Here is a 23,687-nt window from a genome sequence, read left to right as displayed (position 1 = left end):
AAAGTAGAACGAAATTTAAATAACATCCAAACTGATCTTAAGTTTTATACAATTTTTTTTTGGCTGCACCACACAGCTGTGGGATCCTAGTTCCCTGACCAGGGACTGAACCCGAGTCCATGGCAGTGAAAGCGCCAAATCCTAACCAATGGACCGCCAGGGAAACCCCTATATACAATTTTTTTAAAATATACAATATTTAGAAGTTAAATCTTAAACTTCAAATTAGAAACAATGTTTCCTGGTCAAGATTTTCTTCTGTAAATATCACTTTACCAACCAGAGTCATGGCAACCAATACCGACACCAAGAATTCATCCAAAGGTGGACGTGTCCACAGGGTAGCACAGATGTTCCACAGTGTTGGCTCCTGAAGCCAAAGTACGGGCTCACTTCTAGTATCAATATATTGAAGAAAGACGGAATGAATACATCCAAGCCAGCAGGCAATGAGCAACCACACAGAAAAGAAAACGCTTTAAAACACCTGAACCTCAAACTGTATTTTTTCATCATGTTAAAATGAAAATTCAACGAAGTCCAAGGCAGTAGAAATAATAATGACTCTTTCACCATATAATCAGCTGGGTGTTTTACCAGCTTCTACTACGATCTTCATAATTTCCAAGGTAGGAAATATCCCTTCTACTGATCACTAAGTCTCCTATCCCAACCATGATGTGAAGTTGTCTGCTCCCCTTCAGATCTGGATGCTGCCGTGTTCACCAAAGAGTGAAAAGCATACAGAGGATGGTACAGATCAAGAATAACCTTCAGATTAACCAGTCACAGCGGAGAACCAATCAGTGAATTCTCTAAGCCACGTTCTCCTCACTTGTAAAACGTCCATGTTACAGTTTCGGAGAATTAGATGACAACTGAACAAGATAATGTACTTTAAAAGTGTATAATGCCAGGTTTAACAGAGCAGACGCTGACTAAATGGTAGCCAGTGCTGTGCACGATTACAGCTGCTCTACGTGACACAGTAACCACTGACTTTGACCACTTTATTTACATTTTAGTGTTTTACCTACATATTCTCTACATATGGTCTGTTTCAGATTTATAAACTCTTAGGAGACAGGAATTATAGCTAAACAGTTCTCTCTCTGTAGCACCTAACAATCAAATTCTTAATAAGAAAATGTAATTTGTTTCCTGTTTATATTTCTTTTCATTTATAAAACAGTCAAGTATGCTTAATGAAATACATGTCTCCTCAAATTACCCAGCTTTAGCAAAGGACACTTTCTCCACTATGTGATCATCTTAAGGCTTTTAGAAGAACAATGAAATCTCGTTTCACTGCGTTACTAGTATATCTTCCCTATTTCAACATCTGCCACGGAACGTGGTCCTTAACTCACGTTTTGAAAACATTTTCTCTCACTTTAAGCAGAACTAGCTATCAAACAGTGAGTCAGTTCCTCATCTGCAGGGTCCAGTTCATATTTAGAGAAGATGGTGCTAATGGGAAATGTTCCTTCTGATGATATTTTAATCAAATATGTCTCATGCTGTGGATCTTGCAGTTCAGACTTTGTCCCTGACGAGCGTGCCTCCACAATCTCTGTCTCTGTTCCTCTGTTGGTAATGTGTCTTTTTTTCTCTGGCTCCCTTCATGGTTTTCTCTTTATCTTTGGTTTCCAGCAGTTTGACTACTATGTGTCTAGGTATATACTGTTTTCATTTATACTGCATGGGGTTCTCTAAGCGTCTTGGATTGCTGGCCTGATTTTCATCATTTTTGGCAAATTCTCAACCATTATCCCTTTGCCTATTTCTTATGCCTTATTTCTCTCATCTCATTTGTGGAACTCCAACTACATGTATGTTACATTGTCTGATATTGTCCCAAAGTTCCTTGGATGCTCTATTTTGCCTTCCCTCCCCCTAACATTCCCCCTGCCCTTGTATTTCTGTTTGGACAATTTCTACTGACCTGTCTTTAAGTTCACACTTTCCTCAGCTATGTCAAGTGCACGGATGATCCCCTCAAAGGGATTCCTCACATATGATACCATGGCTTTCTTTCCTGCATTTCCACTTGACTGTTTCTCACAGTTTCCATCTGTTCACACATGTCGTCCGCCTTACCCATGATATCCTTTAACACAGTTATTTAAATCCCCGTCCAAGAGTTACTTTAAAATTATCTCAGTTACTAGTTATTTTAAAGGCCCTGAATCTGACTCTAATGGTTTCTTTGTCCTTGAGTGGGAGGCAGGGTTGTGTGCTGCTGAGTGATAATTCACTCAGCACACATTTACTGATTGCCCATTATGGTGATATATCAGTGAACAAAACAGATAAAAATCCCAGTTCTCAAGGGGTTTACATTCTAGGAGACTTCGTTAACTTAAAAATTACTATTGATGGAAAAAAGGACATTTTTCTTTATTTCAGTTCCTACAGGCTCAGGAATAAAAGGACAGAGATTTAATGCATCGCCTCCTTTAGGCCACCCAAAAGGATCAAACTGTACTAATTACAATGTTGTTTACATATGCAATCTTTACTCATTTTAAGTTCATTTGTGAGTTTTCCGCGCCATACATTTAGACAATAGCAGGTAGTCAACAAACAGTGTGTGAAGGTTAGCTATGCCTGTCACTGACATTCACACGTTTCCAGAGGGAATGAAGTGGTAAATGCACAAACACATTATCTCAGCATATGCTGACAACACCAATACCCATCCTTCATTCAACAAATTCTCAGCATAAGAATTTAGGTAACACAGGAAGAAGAAAGACAAAACACCATCTCCTGCCCTCAAAAGACTTAAAATTCTGATACCTGCTTTACACGGTGAAGTTTGTGATGTATGTTGTAGTTGTGTGACTTCAGTTTTGTAGATTTATTTTCAACTTATTTCTGTACCCCTCAAAATTCAACACCTCAATTAACGCACAATACCACTTGATAAAAGTAATAACCCTTTGCAAAATCTGTTTTATTACTACTCCAAGTTCCCCCAAAAAATGGATTAGCAGTGGTAATAAAATTTTCAGTGACTATTGATACTAAATACAGGTATTTAATATGTAATTAGAATACAATGAATAGATGAGGAAGTTAGAGACAGGGGAAATGGAGGTGAAAATACAATGAGCTCAGAATTGGGGTTAGGCACATAAAACTTAAAGTTTCATTCAACTTTCACAGCTGGGCCATGGACAGAGCAGAACTCAGTGATGTCACTCATTCAGACTGCTCTGACTACAGGACTAGATCCTTCCACTGGAATTCCACAATCCAGAAAGTCTGAGGACTGAAAGTTCTCACCAATTTGACACAAACACATTTGACGGCAGTGCCTGCTTTGCACAAACGTGGACCTCTTTGCTCCAAACCGCCTGTGGATGGGACCTGAGCCCCATACACTGCCAGCCCCTGACAACCAGGCCACGCTGACAATGTGCACGGCCAGCCCCAAGCCCCTCGGTCTTCTCTTGCAAGGCTCCTTTTCCACAGTAAAGACGGGCAGATTTCCACTGTGCTCTGTTTCAAGGGTCTCCTGCTATCACTGCTGTTCTCACTGAGCCACTTCATTTCAATACAAAAGTACATCGAGTTATACCCTCAACCACGCTCAGCAATTCGCACCCCTTACAAACTCAGTGCAGAGCTGTTCAGAAACAATTTTCTCAAACAGTCTACACCCCTTTTTCAATGGGGTTGGAGAGCATTACTGCAAATTCACTTCAAAATAACACTGACTGAATGAACTTCGCACTTCAGATAATTTACACCCTTGCCTAAGTTTCTTTTATTAAAACACCTGCAGGAGGATTGGTTCAAGATGGCAGAGTAGAAGGACGTGCTCTCACTCCCTCTTGCGAGAGCACCGGAATCACAACTAACTGCTGAACAATCATCGACAGGAAGACGCTGGAACTCACCAAAAAAGATACCCCACATCCAAAGACAAAGGAGAAGCCACAATGAGATGGTAGGAGGGGTGTAATCACAATAAAATCAAATCCCATAACTGCTGGGTGGGTGACTCACAAACTGGACAACACTTATACCACAGAAGTCCACCCACTGGAGTGAAGGCTCTGTGCCCCATGTCAGGCTTCCCAACCTGGGGGTCCGGCAACAGGAGGAGGAATTCCTAGAGAGTCAGATTTTGAAGGCTGGTGGGATTTGATTGCAGGACTTCGACAGGACTGGGGGAAACAGAGACTCCACTCTTGGAGGGCACACACAAAGTAGTGTGCACATCGGAACCCTGGGGAAGGAGCAGTGACCCCAGGGGAGACTGAGCCAGACCTACCTGCTAGTGTTGGAAGGTCTCCTGCAGAGGCGGGGGGTGGCTGTGGCTCACTGTGGGGACAAGGACACTGGCAGCAGAAGTTCTGGGAAGTACTCCTTTGGCGTGAGCCCTCCCAGAGTCTGCCATTAACCCCACCAAAGAGCCCGGGTAGGCTCCAGTGTTGGGTCGCCTCAGGCCAAACAACCAACAGGGAGGGAACTCAGCCCCACCCATCAGCAGTCAAGCAAATTAAAGTTTTACTGAGCCCTGCCCACCTGAGTGACACCCAGCTCTACCCACCACCAGTCCCTCCCATCAGGAAGCTTGCACAAGCCTCTTAGATAGCTCATCCACCAGAAGCAAGAAGAACTACAGTACTGCAGCCTGTGAAACGAAAACCATATTCACAGAAAGATAGACAAGATGAAAAGGCAGAGGGCTATGTACCACATGAAGGAACAAGATAAAACCCCAGATAAACAACTAAATGAAGTGGACATAGGTAACCTTCCAGAAAAAGAATTCAGATAGTGAAGACAACCCAGGACCTCAGAAAAAGAATGGAGGCAAAGACGGAGAAGATGCAAGAAATGTTTAACAAAGACCTAGAAGGATTAAAGAACAAACAGATGTGAACAATACAAAAACTGAAATGAAAAATACACTAGAAGGAATCAAGAGCAGAATAACTGAGGCAGAAGAACAGTTAAGTGACCTGGAAGACAGAATGCTGGAATTCACTGCCACAGAACAGAATAAAGAAAAAAGAATGAAAAGAAATGAAGACAGCCTAAGAGACCTCTGGGACAACACTAACAGAACAATATTCACATTATAGGGGTCCCAGAAGGAGAAGAGAGAAAGGACCTGACAAAATATCTTAAGAGATTATAGTCGAAAAATTCACTAACATGGGAAAGGAAATAGCCACCCAAGTCCAGGAAGCGCAGAGAGTCCCATACAGGATAAACCCAAGGAGAAACATGCTGAGACACATAGTAATCAAACTGGCAAAAATTAAAGACAAAGAAAAATTATTGAAAGCAGCAAGGGAAAAATGACAAATAACATACAAGGGAACTCCCATAACGTTAACAGCTGATTTCTCAGCAGAAACTCTACAAGCCAGAAGGGAGTGGCATGATATACTTAAAGTGATGAAAGGGAAGAACCTACAACCAAGATTACTCTACCCGGCAAAGATCTCATTCAGATTCGACGGAGAAATCAAAAGCTTTACAGACAAGCAAAAGCTAAGAGAATTCAGCACCAACAAACCAGCTCTACAACAAATGCTAAAGGAACTTCTCTAAGTGGGAAACACAAGAGAAGAAACGGACCTACAAAAACAAACCCATAACAATTAAGAAAATGGTAATAGGAACATACGTATCGATAATCACCCTTAAATGTGAATGGATTAAATGCTCCAACCAAAAGACGCAGGCTCGCTGAATGGATACAAAAACAAGACCCATATATATGCTGTCTACAAGAGACCCCCACTTCAAACCTAGGGACACATACAGACTGAAAGTGAGGGGATGGAAAAAGATATTCCATGCAAATGGAAATCAAAAGAAAGCTGGAGTAGCAGTACTTATATCAGATAAAATAGACTTTAAAATAAAGACTGTTACAAGACATAAGGAAGGACACTACATAATGATCAAGGGATCAATCCAAGAAGAAGATGTAACAATTATAAATACATATGCACCCAACATAGGAGCACCTCAATAGATAAGGCAACTGCTAACAGCTATAAAAGAGGAAACTGACAGTAACACAATAATAGTGGGGGACTTTAACACCTCACTTACACCAATGGACAGATCATCCAAACAGAAAATTAATAAGGAAACACAAGCTTTAAATGACACAATAGACCAGATAGATTTAATTGATATTTATAGGACATTCCATCCAAAAACAGCAGATATACTTTCTTCTCAAGTGCACACGGAACACTCTCCAGGATAAATCACATTTTGGGTCACAAATCAAGCCTCAGTAAATTTAAGAAAATTGAAATCATATCAAGCATTTTTCTGACCACAACACTATGAGATTAGAAATCAATTACAGGGAAAAAAACATAAAACACACACACACATGGAGGCTAAACAATACGTTACTAAATAACCAAGAGATCACTGAAGAAATCAAAGAGGAAATCAAAAAATACCTAGGGAAAATGACAATGAAAACACGACGATCCAAAACCTATGGGATGCAGCAAAAGCAGTTCTAAGAGGGAAGTTTACAGCAATACAATCCTACCTCAAGAAACACAAAAATCTCAAATAAACAATCTAACCTTACACCTAAAGGAACTAGAGAAAGAAGAACAAACAAAACCCAAAGTTAGTAGAAGGAAAGAAATCATAAAGATCAGAGCAGAAATAAATGAAATACAAACAAAGAAAACAATAGCAAAGATCAATAAAACTAAAAGCTGGTTCTTTGAGAAGATAAACAAAATTGATAAATCATTAGCCAGACTCAACGAGAAAAAGAAGGAGAGGACTCAAATCAATAAAATCAGAAATGAAAAAGGAGAAGTTACAACAGACACTGCAGAAATACAAAGCATCCTAAGAGACTACTACAAGCAACTTTATGCCAATAAAATGGACAACCTGGAAGAAATGGACAAATTCTTAGAAAGGTATAACCTTCCAAGACTGAACCAGGAAGAAATAGAAAATATGAACAGACAAATCACAAGTAATGAAATTGAAACTGTGATTAAGAATCTTCCAACAAACAAAAGTCCAGGACCAGATGGCTTCACAGGTGAATTCTATCAAACATTCAGAGAAGAGCTAACACCCATCCTTCTCAAACTCTTCCAAAAAATTGCAGAGGGAGGAACACTCCCCAAACCAGACACCAAAACCAAAGATACTACAGAAAAAGAAAATTACAGACCAGTATCACTGATGAATATAGATGCAAAAATCCTCAACAAAATACCAACAAACAGGATCCAACAACACATTAAAAGGATCATACACCATGATCAAGTGGGATTTATCCCAGGGATGCAAGGATTCTTCAATATACGCAAATCAATCAATATGATACACTGTATTAACAAATTGAAGAATAAAAACCATATGATCATCTCAATAGATGCAGAAAAAGCTTTTGACAAAATTCAACACCCATTTGTGATAAAAACTCTCCAGAAAGTGGGCATAGAGGGAACCTACCTCAACATAATAAAGACCATATACGACAAAGCCACAGCAAACATCATTCTCAATGGTGAGAAACTGAAAGCATTTCCTCTAAGATCAGGAACGAGACAAGGATGTCCACTCTCACCACTATTATTCAACATAGTTTTGGAAGTCCTAGCCACGGCAATCAGAGAAGACAAAGAAATAAAAGGAATACAAATTGGAAAAGAAGAAAACTGTCACTGTTTGCAGATGACATGATACTATACATAGAGAATCCTAAAGATGCCAACAGAAAACCACTTAGAGCTAATCAATGAATTTGGTAAAATTGCAGGATACAAAATTAATGCACAGAAATCTCTTGCATTCCTATACACTAATGATGAAAAATCTGAAAGAGAAATTAAGGAAACACTCCCATTTACCACTGCAGCAAAAAGAATAAAACACCTAGGAATAAACCTACCTAGGGAGACAAAAGACCTGTATGCAGAAATCTATAAGACACTGTTGAAAGAAATTAAAGATGATACCAACAGATGGAAAGATATACCATATTTTTGGATTGGAAGAATCAATATTGTGAAAATGACTATACTACCCAAAGCAAGCTACAGATTCAATGCAATCCCTATCAAATTACCAATGGCACTTTTTACAGAACTAGAACAAAAAATCTTAAAATTTGTATGGAGACACAAGAGACCCCGAATAGCCAAAGCGGTCTTGAGGGAAAAAAACGGAGCTGGAAGAATCAGACTCCCTGACTTCAGACTATACTACAAAGCTACAGTAATCAAGACAACATGGTACTGGCACAAAAACAGAAATACAGACCAATGGAACAGGATAGAAAGCCCACAGATAAACCCACGCACCTAAGGTCAACTATCTATGACAAAGGAGGCAAGGATATACAATGGAGAAAAGGCAGTCTCTTCAATAAGAGGTGCTGGGAAAACTGGACAGCTACATGTAAAAGAATGAAATTAGAACACTCCCTAACACCATACACAAAAATAAACTCAAAATGGATTAGAGACCTAAATGTAAGACCGGACACTATAAAACTCTTAGAGGAAAACATAGGAGTAACACTGTTTGACATAAATCACAGCAAGATCTTTTTTGATCCACGTCCTAGAGGAATGGAAATAAAGACAAAAATAAATAAATGGGACCTAATGAAACTTAAAAGCTTTTGCAAAGCAAAGGAAACTACAAACAAGATGAAAGGACAACCCTCAGAATAGGAGAAAATATTTGCAAATGAATCAACAGACAAAGGATTAATCTCCAAAATTTACAAGCAGCTCATGCAGCTCAATATCAAAAAAACAAACAACCCAATCCAAAAATAGGCAGAAGACCTAAATAGACATTTCTCCAAGAAGATATACAGATTGCCACCAAACACGTAAAAGGATGCTCAACATCAGTAATCATTAGAGAATTTCCAATCAAGACTACAATGAGGTATCACCTCACACCGGTCAGAATGGCCATCATCATAAAATCTACAAACAATAAATGCTGGAGAGGGTGTATAGAATAGGGAACCCTCGTGCACTGTTGGTGGGAATGTAAATGGATACAGCCCCTATGGAGAACAGTATGGAGGTTCCTTAAAAAGCTAAAAATAAAACTACCATATGACCCAGTAATCCCACTACTGGGCATATACCCAGAGAAAACCATAATTCAAAAAGACATATGCACCCCAATGTTCACTGCAGCACTATTTACAATAGCCAGGACATGGAAGCAACCTAAATGCCCATCGACAGACGAATAGATAAAGAAAATGTGGTACATATATACGATGGAATATTGCTCAGCCATAAAAAGGAACGAAATTGAGTCATTTGTAGAGACGTGGATGGATCTAGAGACTGTCCTACAGAGTGAAGTAAGGCAGAAAGAGAAAAACAAATATCGTATATTAACGGATATATGTGGAACCTAGAAAAATGGTACAGATGAACCGGTTTGCAGGGCAGAAATTGAGACACAGATGTAGAGAACAAACGTATGGACACCAAGGGGGAAAAGTGGTGGGGTGGTGGTGGTGGTATGAATTGGGAGACTGGGATTGACATATATATATATTAATATGTATAAAATTGATAACTAATAAGAACCAGCTGTTTAAAAATAAAATAAAATAAAATTCAAAAATAAAACAAAGCACCTGCAGTTTCTGTCTCTGTAGCGGCCCACGAGGCATGAACAGCCCAGGGCGGACGCCGGCCCTGCCTCTCTCTGGGAGGGACAGAGCAAGCCCAGCAGGCCAGGGAGCAGGCAGGCCCACTGAACTCCCTTTATGAAGCACCCACTGTGTGCACGGCGCCCTACCCTGCAGCCAGGTACACTACAACGGACCCTTGATCCTGCTGCCAGGACCCAGAAAAGGGATGCATGTCAAAATTAACCACATGGGGAAACGCCCTACATGCCACAAAAGAGGTACAGGCGAAGCTACGTAGGAATTCAGATGACAGCAATTACTGAAATGACTGAAAGGCAATTACCTTCACAATTAATTATGCCTCTTGTATTACTGTAGAGGAGGTTATTTCTATTTCAAAGATCCATTTTAGCTATAAAATGTAGAAAGACATTGTAGGTTTCCCCCCAGTGAGACACAGAAAAACGGCAGAATTATTATTCCTACAATTAGAACATAATATGCCAACAGTTAACTATGGTGACCTAATTTGTTCTAATTTATTTTAATAATTCAATATGAATTTTTCCACAATTATCTTTGTTCCTTATTTAAAAACAAAAATGCTGTGTTGAGTTCTGAAGAATTGAGATCTGGCTTTGTGTGACTATTGCAATGACAATGACAGTGCCGCCTGTCAGCAGTAAATGCCAAGGCTCGGCGTCAACATCAAAGACCCCAAGGATCTGCTGGGTGTTTAGTTCCTATTTCTAGCATTTAGTTAATGTCTTCCTCCCAATCCACTGATGCATCTGTGTCTCAAATGTAAATTTCTGGAGCCCCAACCAGACTCTGAGGCGCAGTCAGCTGTCATGGTGTGATCTGGAAGCTTCTTGGAAATACATCGTCTCAGGCCGCTCCACGCCCACCGAGTTAGAATCTGCATTTTAACCAGATCCCAGATGATTTCATGCATATTAAAGTTTGAGATGCCCTGACTCAGAAAAACATAATCACCACAATGATTTGAAAAACAAAGGTGACCAAAATGAAACCGTCCTAACCTTATGAGAGAAGGAACTGGCTATAGGAAGGCAGCACAGAGGCGGCGGCCGCAGCTGGAGGCTGGCATTTTCTGAGGCTGCTCGTTTGCGTTCTGACAGCAGGCGAGGCTCTGGGCATCCTGCTTTCTCATTTGTAAGATGAGAATTTAAAAAAAAAAAAAAAAGCTGCAAAAAATTACTATGACAATCTGGTGAGGTAATAGCTAGTCAATCAACTTGTGCAAAGTATTGCCTGATTGGAAGAAAATGAAGTCCCTGCGGGTAGCTCAGGTGTCTTTCTCAGCACTGCCAAAGGGTAACCATGTGTACAGGTGGGCCTGGAGCCTTCAGGTCAGGGTACTGTCATGTGAGACGGAGAATGGCCCCGTCTTCCTTCTTCACAGTGTTCAGGCCTGGAGGACAGATCACACAGCTGCCCCTGTGCAGCGAACTTTCCCCAGAACTTCCTGACTGCCCCGCCTCACAAGGAAGGGCGCGGTTCACTGTATTCTCAGGGTAAACACAGCTGCACTGTCTGCTGACCACACGTGGGAACAGAAATGTTAAAATACTAACAGATTTCCTATTATATTCAGAAAGCACAACATTTTTGGTAAGGTTTCTGAAATACTGTCAAAAGTGCAAATGTGTTAGCAAACTTGGCATTACTTGAATTCTCTGAATGTTTCCCTGTGTGCTTAACTTGTACACACGCAACCCCATACATCTGTCAGACATCTGCGCTCACTTGACAACTCACCGGTCTGGTTTAAATAGTGTCACGTTAAAAGTTTTGGCATCGGGCTTCCCTGGTGGCTCAGTGGTTAAGAGTCCACCTGCCAATGCAGGGGACACGCCTGGTCCGGGAAGATCCCACATGCCGCGGAGCAACTAAGCCCGTGCGCCACAACTACTGAGCCTGCACTCTAGAGCCCGCGAGCCACAACTACTAAGCCTGTGTGCTCAGAGCCCATGCTCTGCAACAAGAGAAGCCACTGCAATGAGAAGCCCGTGCACCGCAGCAAAGAGTAGCCCCTGCTCGCCGCAACTAGAGAAAAGCCCGGGTGCAGCAACAAAGACCCAGTGCAGACAAAAATAAAATAAATAAACTAAATAAATAAACGAAAAAACACCATTCACTTAAAAAAAAAAAGTTTTGGCATCAAATTCTTACAGAGCCAAGTCACTGCAATAAAATATCTGGCTTATTTATGAGCATTTAGAAAATGTATTACGGTAGAAGCTGCACAAATATTCAAAATTAAGACATCCTCTGGTACAAATCCTTGTTTTCCTACCACCGAAATCCCCTGGGAACGTGCTGGATCTAAAGACACAAACTTGTTGAGACACGGTCCCCTCAAACAAGAAAAGGCTTCAGAGGCAGCAGGCCAAGCACCAAAGCCATCCAGCCCACGAGTCAGCAGCTTCGATTCGCAGCTTGATCCCAGCACCCTGAGCCCTTGACCTCGGCACATGTCTACGGCGGGGAAACCACTGGATTTGGCGTGTCTCAAGCTGCCTGCTTTGCTGTTAGTCAATAATCCGATGGCACATCATCAATACAATGAAAATGCTGCCAGGCCCGAAGAGGCGAAGTCTCAGCTCTAAACCCAGAGCAAACAGCATCGCTTCCTACTTACCTGACTTTTAGTGGTTTAGTGTTTTCTTACGAACTGAGATGGCATCAAAGAACCTTTAGAAATGCTTGCATAGTATCACAGACTCACCTGACGGACGGCACAGAGAAAGTCGTACAGGGCTCAACATGAAACACTGGAATGTGTAACAGAGTCTAAATTCTATTTTTTTCCTAAAAGAAACTGCAGTCATACCTTGATTACAGTTGGCATATATTATTAAATTTGACTGACTAGAATTTTTGATGTGAGTATAGAGCTATTAGTTTTTAGTTTCTAACTTTAAAATTTTTATTTTATATAAAAGAGCAGAGAAGTCTCAGATAAGTTCTGTGACTGATCTAGGCCACCTGCACTGGCAGTGGGGCTGGGGTCAGACCTGTCTCTGCTCTCCGGTTCAACGGTCTTGTCTAGACATAACTGAGAAGCATTAAAGCCGAAAATAAGAAACGTTTCAAAACAACTTAAACTTGCCAAGAGGAATCTAGTTCTAGTTGCACTATAATTTTTACCTTCAATCCTTATTCATATCTCCTGGGAGGATGACAGGGGAAGATTTATTACAAGGCTGTATGTCTCCTTGGAAATACATCTTAAGCAATTTTGGCCTTGGGCTAACACTCACAAATGAAGGCAACAAGCTAAATCTTATGATGACGCAACACACAACAGTTCTAAAATGAAAGCACTAGAGCTGTGCTAAAAATGACACTGACTATGGAAATGGGCCTGTGTTTTTTGTGAGACGTACTGTATAAGAAGCATAAGCCATTTCCTACGATATTAGGGGTTCTTAACTAGGAAAAACTGGAAAAAGAAAACACCCACAATGTTTTAATACTGATTTGAGTACCGCTGTGTGACCCCTGAAAAATTACCGAACCTGTCTGAGCTTCAGTTTCTACAAAGTGTGGGTAACTATGTACCTACTTCATACACTGCTGGACAGATTAAATAAGAAAAAACATATGAAATAATAAATGTTAATTTCTATTATTTATTGCTTGATAAGTATTTTGTGAGAAAGATAACTAGAACAACAAACATTTCAGTGTAGTGGCTAATAGACAAAATTATGCAAAAAAAATTTAGGTTCTCTTGAAAGTCAATTGACTATATCTCTGGTGATTAGTAATGCAGCTGGGGGTTACAAAATTACCAGAAAAAAAAGAATAAACTTGAAGACAAGAAGCATTATGAAGATTAAAAGGCTAACACCTGAGGAAGAAAGGAATAGCTCAACTCTATACTTTTACGCATCTAACAAAATATTCTCAAAATAGAGCAAAAATCAATGAAATTATTTATAGGGCATTGAAATTACTCTGTATGACACCATAATGATGGATACAAGCCATTATACATTTGCCCAAACCCACAGAACGTACGGTACCACAAGTGAACCCCCATGTAAACTGTGGACGTGTCAATGGAGGTTCATCAGCCGTTACAGATGCAGCCTCCGGTGAGGATGCTGATGATAGGGGAGGCCATGCATGAGTCGGGGCGGGGGGTTTACAGGAAATCTCTACACTTTCCCCTCAATTTTGCTGCCAACCTAGAACTGCTTTAAATAAATAAAGTCTTACTAATTTTTAAAAAGAGACAAAACTAAGGGGAAAAAATGATACATCCAGCATCCTAGTGGAAGCCTCACATCTCTCAATTTTTGCTAGGTCATAAAAATTAGTCATATATCAAAGATTTAAACAACACAATTAAAAGGCTAACTTAACAGAAGGGTTTGAAACCCCAAGCCCAACAATTAGAAAATATACAATGTACGCAAGCACAAACAGAACATTTCCAAAAACTGATGACACACTAGGCCATAAAATAAATATCAACAAAATGCAAAATCAATACCAGTTGGACTAATTAATTAGATATCAATAACAAAAAGATAAACAACTCCTTTACAAAGGTTTAAAAATTGTAAACTACACTTAAAAAAAACCTCATTAGTCAAAGAGGAAATTACAATGGAAATTAGCAACATTAGAAACATTTTGTATTAAAATCATGGCATGCAGCTAAAGCACTGCATCCACAGTTTAAAATTTATAGCATTAAAATGTAAATGCACATGTTAGATAAAACTGAAACTCAATTAGCTAAGTGTCCACCTTAAGAAATTGGGGGAAAAAACCAAGGAGGGAGAATAATCATAAAGACAGAAACTAATGAACTAAAACAAACAAAACAGGGAGGATAAACAAAGTTTGCATTAGTTCTTTGTAAATACTACTGATACTTATCTTCTGCCAAGATTAATAGAGAAAAAAATGAGAGAAGAATATTAGGGATGAAAAGGACATAAGCACGGACGTGGCAGGACGTGAAGCATGAAAGAATGCTATAAATAACTTCATGCCAATAAACTTGAAAACTTGGGTTAAATGGATAAATTTCTCGAAAATTACAAGTTAGCAAAGCTTACTTAAGAAGAAAAGAAGGCCAAAGACTCCTGTGACTATTAAGGAAATCAGTCATTTAAAAAATCTTCCCACAGAGAAAATGATAGACCCTGAATGGTTTTATGGCTGAATTCTGACAAAGTTTCAAGAAACCGATTATTACAATTTCATAAAAGTGCTTGTAAGGAAAAGAAGGAGCTCCCAGCAACTCATTTTATGAAATGGGATACACTTAATACCAACACCAGCAAGAGTGGGAGGACCAAGAAAATCACGAGCACGTCTGTCTCATAAACACAGATACAAGAAATCCTCCACACACAAAATATTAGCAAACTGAAGCCAGCACCGTATTAAAAAAATAACATTAAGTAAGGACCAAAGTCATTCAACCCTGGCACGCAAAGGCTGCTTAACATTAATATCAACATTCACGACATTACCAGATAAATGGAAAAGAACCACCCAATTACCTCAAAAGATGCAGAAAAAGTCTGATAAAATGCAATAACTGTTAATGATTAAAAAGAAAAACAAAACCTTAGTAAACTGGGAATAGGAAGGAATTGCCTTTTCCTGTTATCTCCACTAAACCTACGACAACACACAGCTTGCTTTATGGTAAAACATGAGAAACATTTCCTTTAAAAATCAGGATAGGACTTCCCTGGTGGTGCAGTGGTTAAGAATCTGCCTGCCAATGCAGGGGACACGGGTTCGAGCCCTGGTCCGGGAAGATCCCACATGCCACGGAGCAACTAAGCCCGTGCGCCACAACTACTGAGCCTGCGCTCTAGAGTCTATGCGCCTAGAGCCCGTGCTCTGCAACAAGAGAAGCCACCGCAATGAGAAGCCCATGCACCACAACAAAGAGTAGCCCCCGCTCGCCGCAGCTAGGGAAAGCCCGTGCACAGCGATGAAGACCCAACGCAGCCAAAAATATAAATAAATAAATAAATAAATTTATTTAAAAAAAAAATCAGGATAAAGGTAAATGATGCTCATATTACAACTTCTATTCCACGTCACTCCTGTACTGGAGGGTCCTGTAACTCGAGGGGGACAAAATAAAGACATAAAAGACCTATGAATGGGAAAGGAAAAATATAGCTTACTATTTGCAGCAAGAGTAACTGTTTGGTTAAAAAACTTTAAAAATTCCATAGACAAGTTATTAGAATTAATAAGAAAGTTTAGCAAGATTGCTAAAAATAAGATATATCCAATAAAGGATAAATTGCACATTTAAACACCAGCAACAAACAAGTAGAAACATAATTTTTTAAAATATACGTTTATAAAGCTATCAAAAAGGTAGGGCATCCAGGACTAAATCTAATAAAAGTTAAGCAAGACTCTTTGGAAGGAAGTTTGAAAACACTTTAAAAGACCTAAGGAAGGGAGAGGTGTGTCACACTCGTGGCCTGGAAGACTCAATATTCAAATATCAGTTCTCCCTAAACTGACCTACAGATTTAATGTAACCCCAACCAAACTCTTACCATACTTTTTTTTCAAGAAAATGGGTAAGCTGACTCTAAAATGTGTAGGAAAAAAGACAAAGGCCCAAGAGTTGACAAGAAATTTCTGAAAAACAAATAAAAAAAGATGTGCCCTATCAGATGTCAAGACTTATTACAAAGCTGTAGTGATGCAGACAGCATGGCACTGGTGTCAGGTCAGACAGAACAACGGGATAAGGGGGACCCCAGAGCAGGTGAGTGCACACACGTGGGCACTGGGCACCCATCCCCCCAGGTCACTGGACAGAGTAGGGGACCCCAGAGCAGATGAGTGCACACACGTGGGCACTGGGCACCCATCCCCCCAGGTCACTGGACACAGTACACGGTGCTCAGACAACTTGGTCATCCACCAGGAAGAAGGGAAACTGCATTTCCACTTCACACCAAACACAAAGAGCAGTTCCAACTTGATTAAAGACCTCAAGATAAGGGAAAGACACTAAAACTTTCAGGAAAAAACAGAAGAATCTCTTTATGACTTCGAGGGAAACAAAGGTTTTTAAAAATAGGATATTTAAAGCATTCACTAGACTAGGACGAAAAGATTGCTGGATTCAACAAAATTAAAATGAAGTTAAACTCATCAAAAGATTCCATAAAGAAAGTGAAAAGACAAGCTGTAAACTGAGAGCAGACATACAGCTAGCTGACAAAGGATTATTATTCCAACATGTCAAGAAATCTGAGAAATCAATAGAGAAAGGCAAACGTCACACAGGAAAATGAGAAGAGAAACAGGCATGCGAGAGAAAACAAAGATGAACAATGAAAACATAAAAAGATGTTCAACCTAGACGTCCTCTACTAGGGGGTTACTGCTGGCAGCTGAGGTCCTCGCAGCATTCCATTTCACAGCCACAAAACTGGCAAGATTACAACTTCTGACAGCATCAGACATCGATGAGGATGAGGTGCGAGGGGAACCACTGCCGAAAAGGGTCAGTAAGCATGAACGTTCTGGACGGCAGCCTGGAGAGGGAAGTGGGTCGGAGGAAGACAAACTCCCCGTGATCTCATTTATGTGTGGAATCTTAAGAAAAAAACAAAAAAACTGAACAGACTGGTGGTCGCCAGAGGCGGCGGGTGAAATGTACCCACGTCCATTTATAAGATGGAAGAGTCTGGGCATGTCATGTACAGCATGGTGACCACAGTTAATAGTGCTACATTGTGTGTCTGGAAGCTGCTAAAAGAGCAGATCTTAAAAGTTCTCTTCACAAGAAAAAAATCGTAACTATGTGAGGTGATGGATGTTAACTAAAATTACTGTGATCCTTTCACAATATGCACACATAGCAAATTAAGTTACATACCTGAAACTAACACAGTATGCCAAACATACCTCAATGAAAAAAAAAAACATGGCATCACCTCATAAACTTGAAGACGCACACACCTCACAAACCCAGCAACTCCAACCATGCACATGAATATGAGGAGAAAAGTAAAAAAAAATGTTCACAGCAGATACAGACGAACTGGTAAAAACCTGGAGGAACCCATTTCAATGACAGAAGAATGAGTACATAAATTACAGAATATTATGCTGAATTGAAAGTAAATATACTGCATCTACGTGCAACACTGATGAATCTTAGGCATACCAGGATTATAAAAAGAATCACAGGGCTTCCCTGGTGGCGCAGCGGTTGAGAATCTGCCTGCCAATGCAGGGGACACGGGTTCGAGCCCTGGTCCGGGAAGATCCCACATGCCGCGGAGCAACTAGGCCCGTGAGCCACAATCACTGAGCCTGCGCATCTGGAGCCTGTGCTCCGCAACAAGAGAGAACGCGATAGTGAGAGGCCCGCGCACCGCGATGAAGAGTGGCTCCCGCTTGCCCTAACTAGAGAAAGCCCTCGCACAGAAACGAAGACCCAACACAGCCAAAAATAAATGAAAAACAAAAAGAATCACAAAAGGTTAGAAACCGTGTAATACCATATTTTTTTAAAACTCAAATACAAAACTAAACATTATGTTGCTGAGGAATAAATAACGTATGTGTAAAGACTATTTTTAATCAAAAAACTAATAGGAATTCAAGATTGTCCTTACCTCCAGAGAGGAGCATTTGGTAACACTTTACTTTTTAAGTTGGGTGCTGGTTTCCTAGATGTGCATTCTACAATATAATTTTGCAACATTAAGCATTAAATAAAAACATACTACTTTCAGAGGCATCTCCTTTCCGATCATTTCTGAGATGAATCTACTGGGCTGAAATCAGCTTTATTTGATTCCCATCCACTGTTCCCAGTAATGCTGTTTTCTGGAATGACACAGCAGATATATTTTCTTCCTCTACATGGTATCCTCCAAATATTACGGCAGACTGCAGCTTCTTTTTCTGGTCTAAAACCATATTCTTACAACATTCCTAAGAGGAAGGGGTTCCCAACTTTACATGATGTGGCAGCCTCTTCTCAGGGTGCTTTCTAGATCACCGATGTCACTGTCATCCCACAAGGAACAAGAGTCCCCGCAGCCTGAAATGCCCTGGGCTTGGCAGCCCTGCTCCATGTGGTGCGCTGAGGGCAGAGGCATGTTGGCGGGGAGGGGGGACAAGGCAGGAGGAGAGGGGGTTGGAAACTGAGGACCGAGGACAAAGGGGATGGACGACGCAGACCCTGCGAAGGGAGACAGGGCGTGTGCTCCTGGGATCCAGGAAGAAATACACCCGTGGTCTTCATCCCCGGTTCCTGGCACAGGGCTTCCAAAACCCTCGGAACTTCCTGAGGGGAGGAGTGAGAGAAGCGTCTTTGTTACTCATCACGCCCCTTCCAACCGCACAGGAGTTTATGCTGCGTGATGACCAGACTGTAGCCGTGACACAAACTGCTCCATCTTGAGCAGTACCGAATCTCTGGCTAGCACAATTCTAAGAACTGGACTCAAGAGAATAGGATTAACACTATTTCTCGTAATAGTCTGTATCTTTGTGGGCATCAAAATAACCGTAGCTTGCTCTGCCCGTACATGTAAGCAGACAACACTGTCAGCAAAGAGATGGTACAGACCCATCTTCCGCTCCGAGAATACAGCGCCCTGTGTCAGCATGAAGCAGTTACAGAAGACGGACTTTAGCCCATAATCCCGCAGAAATGGAGTGATGTCTGACAGTGGGGATTTGTAAGCAGCTTTTTGCAGGCCGCTCCTCGTAGGAAAGAGCTCTCTGCAGGAGGCCCTTTTTGTCTTGTCACTTTAGCAAAGCTATATTTTAACTAACCTCCAGCCCAAGCACACCTTTCAAATCTTTTGATCGCATGATACTTTTTGCCTAACCTGTTGGTTCTTTCCTTAAAGTAGTAGAAATGAAGAGTAAGTAATTAACAGATGACCAGCCCTCTCCCCCAGCTCCCCGTTCAGTAATCTCGTGAGCAGACTGTATGAGTAAGACCGCACCTAAGGAAAGACCACAAGGAGTCGACACGGCTGCACACAGTAGGGGACAGCGACGGCTCTGACCTCAGTGATTAACGGACACCACTTCCCCTTTCCCTTTAAAAACCTTCACGGTTGAGCAGAATCTTCAGAATTGGTTCCGGGACATGAGTCCGCCTTCTCCCCAGGTCGCCGGCCTCGTGAATAAAGCAAACTTTCTGCTCCTACCAGCACTCGTCTCTTAAGTATTGGCTTTTTGAGTGGTGAGCGGCCAAACCTGAGTTTGGTAACAAAGGTAGCTGAAAGGTGGAAGCAACCCAAGTGTCCATCAACGGATGAATGGCTGAACAAAATGTGGTCCATCCACACAAAGAAAATCACTCAGCCTTAGAAAGAAATTCTGACACAGGCTACACCTGGATGAACCTTGAAAACATCATGCTAAATGAAATAAACCAGCCACAGAAGGATAAGTACTGCGTAATTCCACTTATATGAGGTCCCTAGAATAGTAAAATTCATGGAAACAGAGCAGAGTGCTGGCTGACGGGCTGGGGGAGGGGAAATGAGGCGCTCGTGTCTAATGGGGACAGAGCGCCAGCTGTGCAGGATGAACAGCGTTCTGGGGATGGCGGTGGTGAGGGAAGCAGAGCGACGACAATGCACTTAACACCCCTGAACAGTCACTGAAACACAGTGAAGCTGGCACGTTGTACGTTATATGTATTTTACAACGACTAAAAAAGGAGCTGTGTATGAAAATGTTCAAGGGAGGACAAAGCCCGTGCTTCCAGAAGTGTGGAACCGCTGGAAGCAACTGGAAGGGTTATTAGGCTGAAGGCCAGAACCAACGAGCATGGAGAAGAAAGACAACACCCCCGTTCCTCAGATCCCACAGGTCCTGCGAAGCAGCCTAAGGTCGACCGAGGTTTGGGAGGAACTCCCCGAGACCGCTGATTCACATCAAGTTCACCACGTCTAAAAACCTGGATGTTTCCACGGGAGCTGCTACCAAGTCTGTATTTCTGCTGTACTTGTGCTACTGATTTTAAGATTGATTTACAACTAATTCTGCTTCAGCTTTGATGCTGTAGCTCGTCAAGACGGTTTGTACCTCGAATGAGCACCTCTGGTATTTGTTTCCTGACAGCTGTATGGCACCTGCAGATCTGAGAGGCATACTTCTGATTCTGTGACCACAAGGAATCCACTGGCTCTGGGACGCTCAGGTTCAGATAAAGTACTTTTAGGTGTTCATAAGTCACCAATACCTTCTCCCTAGGCGGACGGCTCTCTGGAATAGACCACGTGACGGGGAAAATTCCTTCCCTGATGTGCAGCAGGCCAGGAAATGAAGCAGAAAGGTGCACCCTGCTACTCCTCTTCTGCTGTCCCTCTCTAACATCATTTCTTCACAGAGTTAGATTCGAGGGGATTAGCTCCTGCCCTGAGGCTAGAACTGCCCTTACAGTGAAAGCGTCCAGCCAGTTGGTGTTGGATCAGCGACAAGAAGAGGCGAGTCCTCTGCGAGGCTCGAGGGGCCCCGTGCCTCTGGCGCCCTCTCCAGACTCCACGGTCCCAAAACGGTTCCCGCTTTGGAGGCTGCGTCTGCAGTCCCTTCAGCCCACTGGACGCGCCTTCTGAGTCCGAAGCGGGAATTAATCCACAGCAGCTCACTGCTCGCTTCCCATCTCATCTCGTCTGAAGTGGAGTTTTGGACTTAATATTCTTTTCTTGAAACGATCTTGTTCAAAAATGGTTCCTCTGACTGAAGAATTCAGTAATAAAACAGGAATTGTCTTTTTTGGGGACATTACACCACCCTCCCAGCAGTGGTCCTAGCCCTTCCTGGCTCTTCTCATTGCTCTGGAAACAGACGACAATATTTTTAAACTGGCCTCAGTATCGTGGTGCGTTTCAGCCCAGCACTCGGGTCCGACGCCGACAGGGTCTCGCCACCGTCCGGCAGGCGCCCCGCTCCGCGCGCCCTCGGGAACCCGAGCCCCCCGGCAGCCCCTCTCACGGGCCGCTTCTAACCTCCCCACACGCCGCCCGCCGCCTCCCCACCACTCGGCCCCACACGCCCGCGTGTCCACTTGACTCTGGGTTTCAGGCCGGCGCCGCGAGCGGCCGCGTGGGCAGCAACGCTGTGCAGCGGACATCCAAGGCGAGACCCGTCCTCCTCCCTCAGACGTGGCCCTCCTCCCGGACTCCCTGCTCCCGGACCCTCCCCGCCATCTGACCAGCCGCAGGCCCTTCCCGCCAGGCCTCCGACGGCTGCTCGTCTCCCGGCCCCGCTGCCAGCACCTTGGCTCTGGCCCTCGTCACCGCTGACCGCAGCAAAGGACGGACGAGCCCTCGGATCCAAAGGTGGACTCCAGGGAGGCTGCCGGCTGGAGGCTAATGAGAAGCGGGGCTGGGGCAGGGTCACAGGAGGGACTCGGCCCCGAGGGGAAGCCCGGGACACAGGAGAGCCCCCCTCGTCACCAGGCGGGCGAGCGGAGGGGCCGGGACTCCCGGGGTGTGGGCAAGGCGGGTGCACAGGCAGATGGGGTGCAGGTTCTGAACGCGGCGGGTGCACAGGCAGACGGGGTGCAGGTTCTGAACACGGCGGGTGCACAGGCAGACGGGGTGCAGGTTCTGAACGCGGCGGGTGCACAGGCAGATGGGGTGCAGGTTCTGAACGCGGCGGGTGCACAGGCAGATGGGGTGCAGGTTCTGAACGCGGCGGGTGCACAGGCAGATGGGGTGCAGGTTCTGAACGCGACGGGTGCACAGGCAGATGGGGTGCAGGTTCTGAACGCGAGGACATTCCCGCGCTCGCCCCGTCCGTCCCCCTGCCCCGCCTCGCTGACCCTGCCACACGCGCCGTCCTGCCTGTCTCGGGGTCTCTGAGCCCCGGGGACTGTCCCTCGGCTGGAGTCGCCTTGCCCTCAGCCCTGCTCTGCACCCCCTGAGACACGAGGCCACAAGAGCAGGGGTGCTGTCGCACTTACTCCCGGCTGCTTCTCAGGCGCTGAGAACGGAGCCCGCTTCCTGACGGAAGGACTCACCTACGGCCTCAGTGTGTCCTCAGTAAACGTCCTGCAACGAGACGGATGAGGGCTGCTGCGAGCGCACCGGCAAGTTGCCACCCGACGTACTTTTTCACGACCCGGTTCCTCCAGGAGCCCCTGGTGAAGCCCGTCCTGAGGCCCCAGCAGAGGGCCGGCTCCCCGCAAGCCTGCGCCCTGTGCCCGAGCACGTCCGTGCCCTCGAGGATGGGCACGGGGCGGTTACGGGAGCAGGAGCTGCGCCAGGCCGTCCTCCTCCTTCCCAGACCCCAAAGTGTGGAGCCGGGTGGACCAGGCTATTGCCTGATGGGCTTTGTGCTTCTATGTTGTCGGCTAAGTCGACATAATCCCCAGAGCAACTCTGCACGTTGATGGGCAGGTAGCTGACTGGATCACAGACATTTCAAGTCTGTCCTCTTAACCACAGAAACAGATTATGATGGAGACTAACTCAGATTAGTTCTCCAGGAACTCACCCATTATTCTACAGTTGACAGTAATAGTTAAAGTCAAGTCCAAAAAATAGAAATCGCCAATTCACATTACGCATCCAGAGATACAACCGGAAAGAGAGTCACAAATAAAGGTGGGTTTTGGCCCTTCTTTTTCTGATTCCATTCAGTCCTTCCTTTAATTTCTTTTAGTGCTTTTTTTGTGTTAGGCACAATTCTAAATGCTGAAGATTAAAAGATGAATATAATTGTACACACAGGCACTCAGCGAGGTACAGTTTAAGGAAGAAACACACTACCTAATGTAACAGTGTATCACCAAAATTCTGAGAGAAGAATACATTTTCCATGGGACACGCAGACAGTAAACATACAATGTTGACAGTTAGATTAGAGCTAACTTACCGTAAAGTATCGCTCACTTAATCCTACCTTACAGAACTTAAAAACCTTTAACATTACAAGGCACTATTTAAACCTAAACCTCAAAATTAAGGAATTTTCAGACTTGGCATCATGTAGATGCTACCTAAACACATCGGGGAAATAT

At 43.1% G+C, this 23,687-nt stretch overlaps 1 protein-coding gene across 6 annotated transcripts in view; it reads right to left on the bottom strand.

Moving 5' to 3' along the window:
* The window catches only part of MIPEP (mitochondrial intermediate peptidase), a 141,474-nt gene that overhangs the window by 65,480 nt on the left and 52,307 nt on the right, over nt 1–23,687 (bottom strand). The window lies entirely within an intron of this gene.

The sequence above is a fragment of the Balaenoptera physalus genome, assembly GCF_965194825.1.
Source record: "Balaenoptera physalus genome assembly, chromosome: 18".
Classification (NCBI taxonomy): domain Eukaryota; kingdom Metazoa; phylum Chordata; class Mammalia; order Artiodactyla; family Balaenopteridae; genus Balaenoptera; species Balaenoptera physalus.
The sequence above is the reverse complement of the archived record's forward strand: the minus strand, read 5'-3'. Positions and strand labels throughout refer to the sequence as shown.